Here is an 8,353-nt window from a genome sequence, read left to right as displayed (position 1 = left end):
AAACAAACATGACATGTACTCACCATTAAATTGGTACTAATTGATCAAAACTTATGAGCACATGTGGAAGTAACATTCATCAGGTGTCGGGCAGGTGGAAGTGGGGAGAAAGGGATGGGTAAATTCACACCTAATGGGTGCAGTGTGCACTGTCTGGGGGATGGGCACTCTTGTAGCTCCTACTCGGGTGGCGCAAAGGCAATTTATGTAACCAAAGCATTTGTACCCCCATCATATTCTGAAAAAAAAGAAAGAAAAAATAATTAAAAAATAAAGCTGTCTAAATAAATTAATAGCTATTTCAGCAAATTTTGCACTATTCTTTTCCCAGGACTTTAATGTAAACAACTCACTAGGCTTGTTGTTTTTTAACTTACTGATTCTTGAACCCTGTAGGAAAAATTTTAAATGATGCTTTCTAGGTACTCATAATTTACTCTCTAAAATTCTGCTTCTTCATAGCTTTTCCTGCATATGAATATTATTTACCACAGTTTGTTTCAACTGTGTGGAACACTTTCACATTCACAACCATAACCATTTCTGCTTCTGTTTTTAAATTTTAATTCCTATTGAAAGGAATCTGCTGGCCCAACTCATCCCCTTGATCAAGTGACACAGAGCATTCCTAAGTCACTGAACAGTGTATGCCCTTGGGCCCCGCACCTACTCCTGGTAGACACAGATGCTGAGGCTATGCAAGTTCTCATAGAAAAGGTGTGCAACGCCCAGCACTTTTGGCATATTACTACTGGGTATAATAAAAGGTAATAACCTAAAGGTTACCCTAGTTCCTTGAATATTTAGTTCTTTTGAAATAAGTTCCTTACAGTTTGTTATGGCACTCTGGAACTTCATTTATTTCGTAATAAGGATCTTTGGATAAAAAATTAAAAACAGCTCCTGAAAACTTGCTGACGCTGTTGGTTGGCTGACCCAACAGTTCTTCCTACCCCTCAAGCTGGAGAATTTCTGTGGATTTTCTTGATTTTCCGGTAAAAGAAATATGTAAGACATCATGACCACCCTCCTGTCTGCCTCTTGCCTGGTTGCTGGTGCTGTGCCTAAACCTCCAGCAGCCATCTGTGACCATAGGGACTTTGACAAAGGTGAGCCACTGATCTGAAGTCTACCTCAGGCTTCCACTCATGCAAGAAAAAAATATGACCCTAATTTTAAAAAAAAATCACTCACATTTCCTATAACTTGGTTTGCATGAAGTTCTAACTGATACAATGAAGTATGATTACATCAAATATGGCTACACCAAAGTATACTTGTACCAAATACTTAGAGCACTGATGATATTGAAGCCAAACTCTTGTCCCACTTTCCAATGCAACAAAAAATTTCAAGACCAATTTCAAAATTGAAAAGTGCATTTATTAGTTTGCTTTTTTTCCCTTTCCATTTTTCTAAGTCTGGTTGTAAGTACCACCTCATATGAACTGAACAGAACTGCACAAACTGTATCGTTTTACAAGCGGAGGTTTTTATAAATTGGCTATTTCCCCCAAAACATTATTATGTGCCAATATAAAACCTTCTGCTTTGGAAGAACTCCTGAGATTTGCAATTTCATTAATAGCAAAAGGATAAATTAGTCACTTTCCTTCCTTTCTTTATCTCTCTTTCTCTCAACTCTTTCTTTTCTGAACATTTTTCTTTAGTCTTCCCATTGTCTATTTTTTTGTCTTTCTCATAGTTGGTTTTTTTAATCAGTCTACTTTGATATATTTTTCATAAAGGATCTAGACATTTTTCTTAGTATTTATATTATAGCTAAATACTAAGTTATAAGGAAAAGCGTGACAGGCAGTTTTCCTTATGATTTTGTGAGGTTTTATTTTGTTTGTATGTTATACAACATGTTATGCAACAGAACTAGTAATGGGAAAGTTTTCCATATTTTCAATTTCAAATAATTTCCCCCCATTTTTTTCTGTAGAAATATAATCTTTGTCTGAAGTACATGCCATTATATCAACAATTGTGAATTTTTGATCCAAGTGAAAGTATAAGATTACAAATTATAGTTAACCTTTGATTATTTACAATATTTTTCTATTCACATGTATAAAAATACTGCATATTTTAATGTTATACCTACCAACTAAATGTCATAATGTGTTTGACAAATAAGGCAGGGCTAAACAACACTAGTTCGTATGTTATAAATGTTTCAAACTGAATAGAACCAGAAATAAAATGCTTAATGTTGAATAAAATATATTAAAAGCAAGCCTATGTCATTTCTTTACACAAAAGGGCCACTGAGGTGATATATAAATGACAGAAACAAAACAGAACATCATGCCTCTAGTTTTTATTAAACTTAAGGAAGTGTAAAAGAATGTATTGGAACAATGTTTCTTTGCCCGTATTAGTTTGAAAATCAAAATGGACATTATTTAACCAGTTTCCAAAGTGCAGGGGCAAGCTAGTTGAAAGATTTCCAATTTTAAAATCACTGTTTATAGAAGTAAACCTTTGTGCCCAATTGGTAAATTATTAAAATAATGAGTTATCAGGTTTCCTAATTAGGTCTTACATATGCAATGGTTTGTTTATATACCTCACTCCTTCTCTGTAAATTGGCAAAGGAGACATGGGTACTAAGTGACCGCCAGCATATCCTCAGATGAATTTCAGGTTAGCTATTCTTGCCACATTCTCTTGGAGTTAAAGTTTGAGAACTTCAGTGGAGGGTAGAATTCTCTCTCTAGACGCTTATTGAATGTCCATTCCTTTATTTTCTGTATAATTCACTTTGGTTTTTTGTCTCTAGATTCTTGTTTTGCCTGAGGCATAAAACTTAGTTTGGTCATTTTTAAGTAAAAATAAATTCAGTTACTTTTCACTCATTTAATTTTGAAATTTAATCATATTCAGGATATTTCTCCTTTTCAGTCTTTCCTTGCCCTCCTTTTTCCTGGGTTGGAGATTTAAATTTTAGTTGGTTTCGTAACTGCCCCTGTGGGAGGGGCCTGATCTCATCCAGGTGTTCATTTGTTTGGTCCTAAACTGGATTCTTACTTTCTATTTAATTTGTCCTATCAGATTCTTGGCAAAAGCTAAGTATTATACTTTAGCAAATGATAACCTGGATAGAATGTGGCATTATTTTGGAATTTACTCTGTTTAGCAACACTGGTGATGCCCTGAGCCCAATTTTTATCCCTTCTGTTTGGAGGACGGCCCACACAGGACCTGTCAGATATGTATTATCTGCTCATCCCAAGTATAGAACCATGCTGTGGTCTAAGTGAGTTCCCCAAAAAGCATGTGTTGGAAACTTAATCCCAATGCAACAGTGTTGGGAGGTGGGCCTAATGGGAGGTATTTAGGTCATGAGGGCTCCACCCTCATGAATGGATTATTGCCATTTATTAAAGGGCTTGAGGCTTCAAGTTAAATCTATCCCTCTCTCCTCTCTCCCACATGTTCTCTCACCATGTGATGCCTTCCACCACGTAAGGACACATCTGTCTCTTGCCAGATGCAGCCCCTGAATATTGGGCTTCCTAGCTGCTAGAACTGCAAGAAATAAATCTCTGTTCTTTTTACATTACACAGTCTCAGATATTCTGTTACAGCAGCAGAAAACAGACTAAGACAGAAAATAGGGATCAAGAGGTGACGCTGTTGCTATAATACAGTATCAGAAAATGTGGAAGGAGCTTTGGAACTGGGTCATGAGCAGAGGCTGCAAGAATTTGATGGAGGCCATTGTCAAAAGACAAAATTACACTTTTGGTTTAAAGATTTTAATTGGCTTTTATTACAATTCTAGAATTGTACAACACTTCATTCTAGAAAACTGAATATAAATATTCCTATGACTTAAGGAGAGTGAGTTAATTTTATAGACAGAAAAGAGCTGAGGAAAGAAGAAACAGAGATCAAAAACTGGATTGGTCTTTTCAAAATTACTGTCCTTGTAAGACAGAGATAGGGAGACAGAACAACTGAAAAATAACTGATTGGTTAACATCAGGTTACTTTTTGTTGTAAGAATTAAAACAGAGGGAACTTTGTTATCATGCTGACTGAGGATTGAAACTGGCCTGTTTGGGAAATTGGCTATTATCTCTCTCCTGATTTCTCAGAAGGTCAGTTAATAACTTAGTTTCAGTTTGGTGAGTGGAACTGTAGCATGGATGACTCCATCTTGATTTTTAGCCAGGTGTTGGGCCCTAGTGCAAGAGTTTAGTCCAAAACAGTGGCCCCCTGTAATTTTTGTTTAACACTAGAAAAAGCCTATTTGCTTTATAAAATAGTTGTGAATGAAGCATTAACAGAAATTCTGGTGAGGGCTCAGAAGACAAGAGCTATGGGGAGCGCTGAAATCTCCTTAGGGATTATCATAAGTGGTTGTGATCAGAATGTTGGTAAAAATATGGATGGTGAAGGCCATTCTGATGAGGTCTCAGATGGAAATGAGGAAGACAGCATTGGAACCTGGGATCAAGGCCATCCTTGTTACACAGTTAAAAAGAACTTGGCAGAATTGTGTCCATGTCCTAGGACTTTGTCGAAAATAGAACTTAAGAGGGATGAACTAGGCTACCTGACAGAAGAAATATAGAAGCAACAAAGTGTTCAAGGTCTCATGGCTTCCACTGGCTGCTTACAGAAAATGAGAAAAGAGAGAAATGACTTAAATACAGAATTCATAATTAAAAGGGAAGCAGAATGAGAAGGTTTGGAAAACTCTCGGCCTGGCCATGTAAAAAGCTCATTCATGAGACAATACTAAGGGTGTGGCCAGGTGACTAAAGAAATTAATAAATTGCTAAAGAGATTAATAAGGACAAAAGGAAGCCAGGTTGTTTTCATTAAGACAATGAGAGAAGGACCCCAAAGACATTTCAGGGATCTTCGGGGCAAGCTAGGACTTTGAGGGCAAGGTTTCCAGACAGGCCTCAGCACTCAGTGCTCTGCAAGGCCTCAGGACTCTGCTCCCTGAATTGCTGCAGTGCCGTCAGTGCCCTAGCTGTGCCTCAAGCAGGCCTAGAGGTGGCTTCACCTGCCACTCAGCTCTGAAAGGTACAAGCCACAAACCTTGGTGGCATCCACATGGTCCTAATTCCACATGCGTGCAGAATGCTAGAGCTGTATAACTCCACCTGGATGGCAAAGGATTTATAAGACAATCCAAAGGCCCAGACAGAGACTTGTTGCAGGGGAGGAGTCACCTCAGAAAGCCCCCACTAGGGCAATGCCTAGTAGAGCAGTGGAAATAGAGCAGGCTCCGAAACCGAAACCGAGGACTGTAAGGCCACCAACATGCAACTCCAGCCTGGGAGACTGCAGAGGTGAGACACCAATTCAAGAGAGCTGCTGGGTGGAGTGAGCCCAGCACAGCCATAGGGGCGGGGCTGCCTGAGGCCTTGGGGCCCAACCTCTATCCCAGCGTGACCAGGATGTGGGACATGGAGTAAAGAGGATTGTTCTCCAACCTGAAGACTTAATGTTGTTTTCCCTGTTGGGTTTGGGACTTTCTTGGGGCCTGCTGTTCCTTTCTTCTTGCCAATTTCTCTTTTTTGGAATGTAATGTCTATCCTATGTGTGTCCCACCATTGTATTTTGGGAGTGTGTAACCTGTTAACTTCACTGTCTCACAGCTGGAGATAAATTTGCTTCGGGATGAATCGTGTCCTGAGTCTCATCCACATCGACTTTAGATGAGGCTCTGGACTTTGGATTTTGGATTTGATGGTGGAACAAGTTGACTTTGGGGTTATGGGGACTGAACGAATGTATTTTGCATTGGATGAATTTGGGGGTCCAGAAGCAGAAGGCTATGGTTTCAGTATGTTCCCCAGAAAATATGTTGGAAGCACAATCCCCAAAGCAACGGTGTTGGGAAGTGGGGCCTAATGGGAGGTATTTAGGTCGTGGTATTTAGGGCTCCACCCTCATCAATGGATTAATGCCAATTATAAAAGGATTTGAGGCTGTGAGTTTGATATCTCTCTCTCTCTCTCTCTCTCTCTCATTTGCACTCTTTCACCATGTGATGCCTTCTGCCATGTCAGGACTCAGCAAGAAAGCCCTCACCAGATACGGCTTCTCGATCTTGGACTCCCAGCCAGCACAACTGTAAGAAATAAATCCCTGCTTTTTATATTAATACATGACCTAGTCTCAGGTACTCTGTTATAGCAGCAGAAAATCGTCTAAGGCAGACTCTCTACAAAGGCAATCAGGCTCTATCCCAGTCAGCTTCCATGGTACCCATAGAGCCCAAAAGGAATTTCAGATCCTCTTCTGCGGTTGGCAGGTGCCATAGGTACCTTGGGAGGCTGTGTATGTCTCTCTAAGTTCCAGGCATGCCACGTCACCACCTCCATTTCCCCACCCTTTTCCTAATTCCTTGCAGGTGCAGTAGGCTTCTGGCTTTCAGAAATCCCAGATGAAAATCAGGACACAAGTTATTCTGTCTATTGGTTTCTCACCAATACCCTTGCATCAATCCCTCAGGACTTAGCTCGGAAGATATGATGTAAGAGTAGGGTAATCAACTTTTCCGATTTGTCTGACAATGAAGGGATCCCCAGGATGCAGGATTTTCACTTTTCAAACACACAAAATTCTAGAGTTGGTCATCCTAGAGGAGGCACGTCCTCTAGTGTGGCTAGCTCTCTTTGTCCACTCTAAAGTCTCCTACTTCTTGCTCAGAGGATTCCTTATCTAGTGATGGCTCCTTCAAATTGTTTTTTCTCCTTTAAAATATTTCCTGTCTGGACAGTGCCTTTATAGCTTAGAAGTGCAGATTTTGACATCTATTTTTCTTTCTCTTCACCTTGGAAATCACTAAAGGAAATACATACCCTCTTCTCCTGTGTAGTTAAATTTAGGAAGATAAATAGGAAACCAGGAGGGATAAAAGAAAATACTAATTAGTACTTTATATATCATGTTACCGTACTTTTTGAAAAGAAATAAAACTTTATTGAGGCATATTTTGCATATTATGAAATTTACCCCTTCCTTTCAAATGTATAAGTCAATAATTTTTCATACCTTTAACAAGTAGATAACCATCCTCATAAAACAGTTTTAGAATATTTTCATCCTCCTGAATAAGATCCCTCATGCCTATTTGTAGTTAATTCTTGTTTCTGCCTCTAGCCCAAGGCAACCGCTAACATACTCTCTATCTCTGTAAATTTGCCTTTTTAGGACATTTTATATAACTAAATCCTACAATATGTGATCCCTTTTTGTTTGGCATCTGTCACTTAGTGTAATGTTTTTAAGGTTCACCCATGATATACCATGTGTCAGTAGTTTGTTATTTTTATTGCTAAATAGTATTTCATTGTATGGATGTACCACATTTTTTATTCATTCATTAGTTGATGGACATCTAAGTTGTTTCCAATTTTTGGTTATTATAAATAGTGTTGCTATAACATTTTCGTGCAAGTTTTTGTGTGGACATAAGTTTTTCTTTCTCTTGGGCTTAGGAATGGAATTTCTGGGTCATATGATAGTTTAATGATTAATATTATACATTGATCTTGTATCCAGCAACCCATCTGCACTTTTAAAAAATTAGTAGACTTTTTTAATGGATGATATCTTTATTACATTGTCTGGGTTTTGCTTGGAATCAGCTTCCTCACTGTTCCAATACTGCTTTAACCACCTGTTGGTGTCTGGGCTAAGAATGCTGCTCTCAGTTCCACCTGGAAATCCCCCACAGGCACTTGCTGCTGCTGAGAACACCTCGGTACAACGGACAGTCCTGGTTGCTCAGGGAGGCTGTCCTTCTGTGTGCGACTGGGACTTCCACCTTGGACACGTGCTGTTCTGTAGTTGCTGTCAGGTGTAAGTGATCCCCTGCTCGCTCCATCGTGTCACTGACTGCTCCTCCGGCCCAGGCATCGTCAGACATCTCCAGCAGCTGCTCTTCTCTGCCAATAGAGTTTATTATTTAAAGCAATTTCAGGTTTACAGAAAAATTGAGCAGAAATTGCAGAGAATTCCCACATACTCCGTCTACCCACAACCACTGATCTTTCATGGCCCCACTTTCCCCTATTATTAACTTCTTGCATAAGTGTGGTACATTTGTTACACTGGATGAGTCAGTATTGATACATTATTAACTTAAGTCCATAATTTACATCAGGGTTCACTCCACATTGTATATTCTATGGGTGTTTACAAATATAAAATGATGTGCATGCACCATTGCAGTATCATATAGAATATTTTCACTGCCCTAAAATCCCCTTTGCTCCACTTGCTCCCTCTCTCTCCCTCCCCAAACCCCCGGAAAATATTTATCTTTTTACTGTCTCCATACTGTTGCCTTTTGCAGAATATCATATAGTTGAAA

The 8,353-nt window shown here is 39.1% G+C and overlaps 1 pseudogene; it reads right to left on the bottom strand.

The window, feature by feature from the left end:
• Positions 1 to 7,649: 7,649 nt before the first annotated feature.
• On the bottom strand, positions 7,650 to 7,864 carry LOC123644797 (annotated as a pseudogene).
• Positions 7,865 to 8,353: the final 489 nt, after the last annotated feature.

The sequence above is a fragment of the Lemur catta genome, chromosome 9 (assembly GCF_020740605.2).
Source record: "Lemur catta isolate mLemCat1 chromosome 9, mLemCat1.pri, whole genome shotgun sequence".
NCBI classification, from domain to species: domain Eukaryota; kingdom Metazoa; phylum Chordata; class Mammalia; order Primates; family Lemuridae; genus Lemur; species Lemur catta.
The sequence above is the reverse complement of the archived record's forward strand: the minus strand, read 5'-3'. Positions and strand labels throughout refer to the sequence as shown.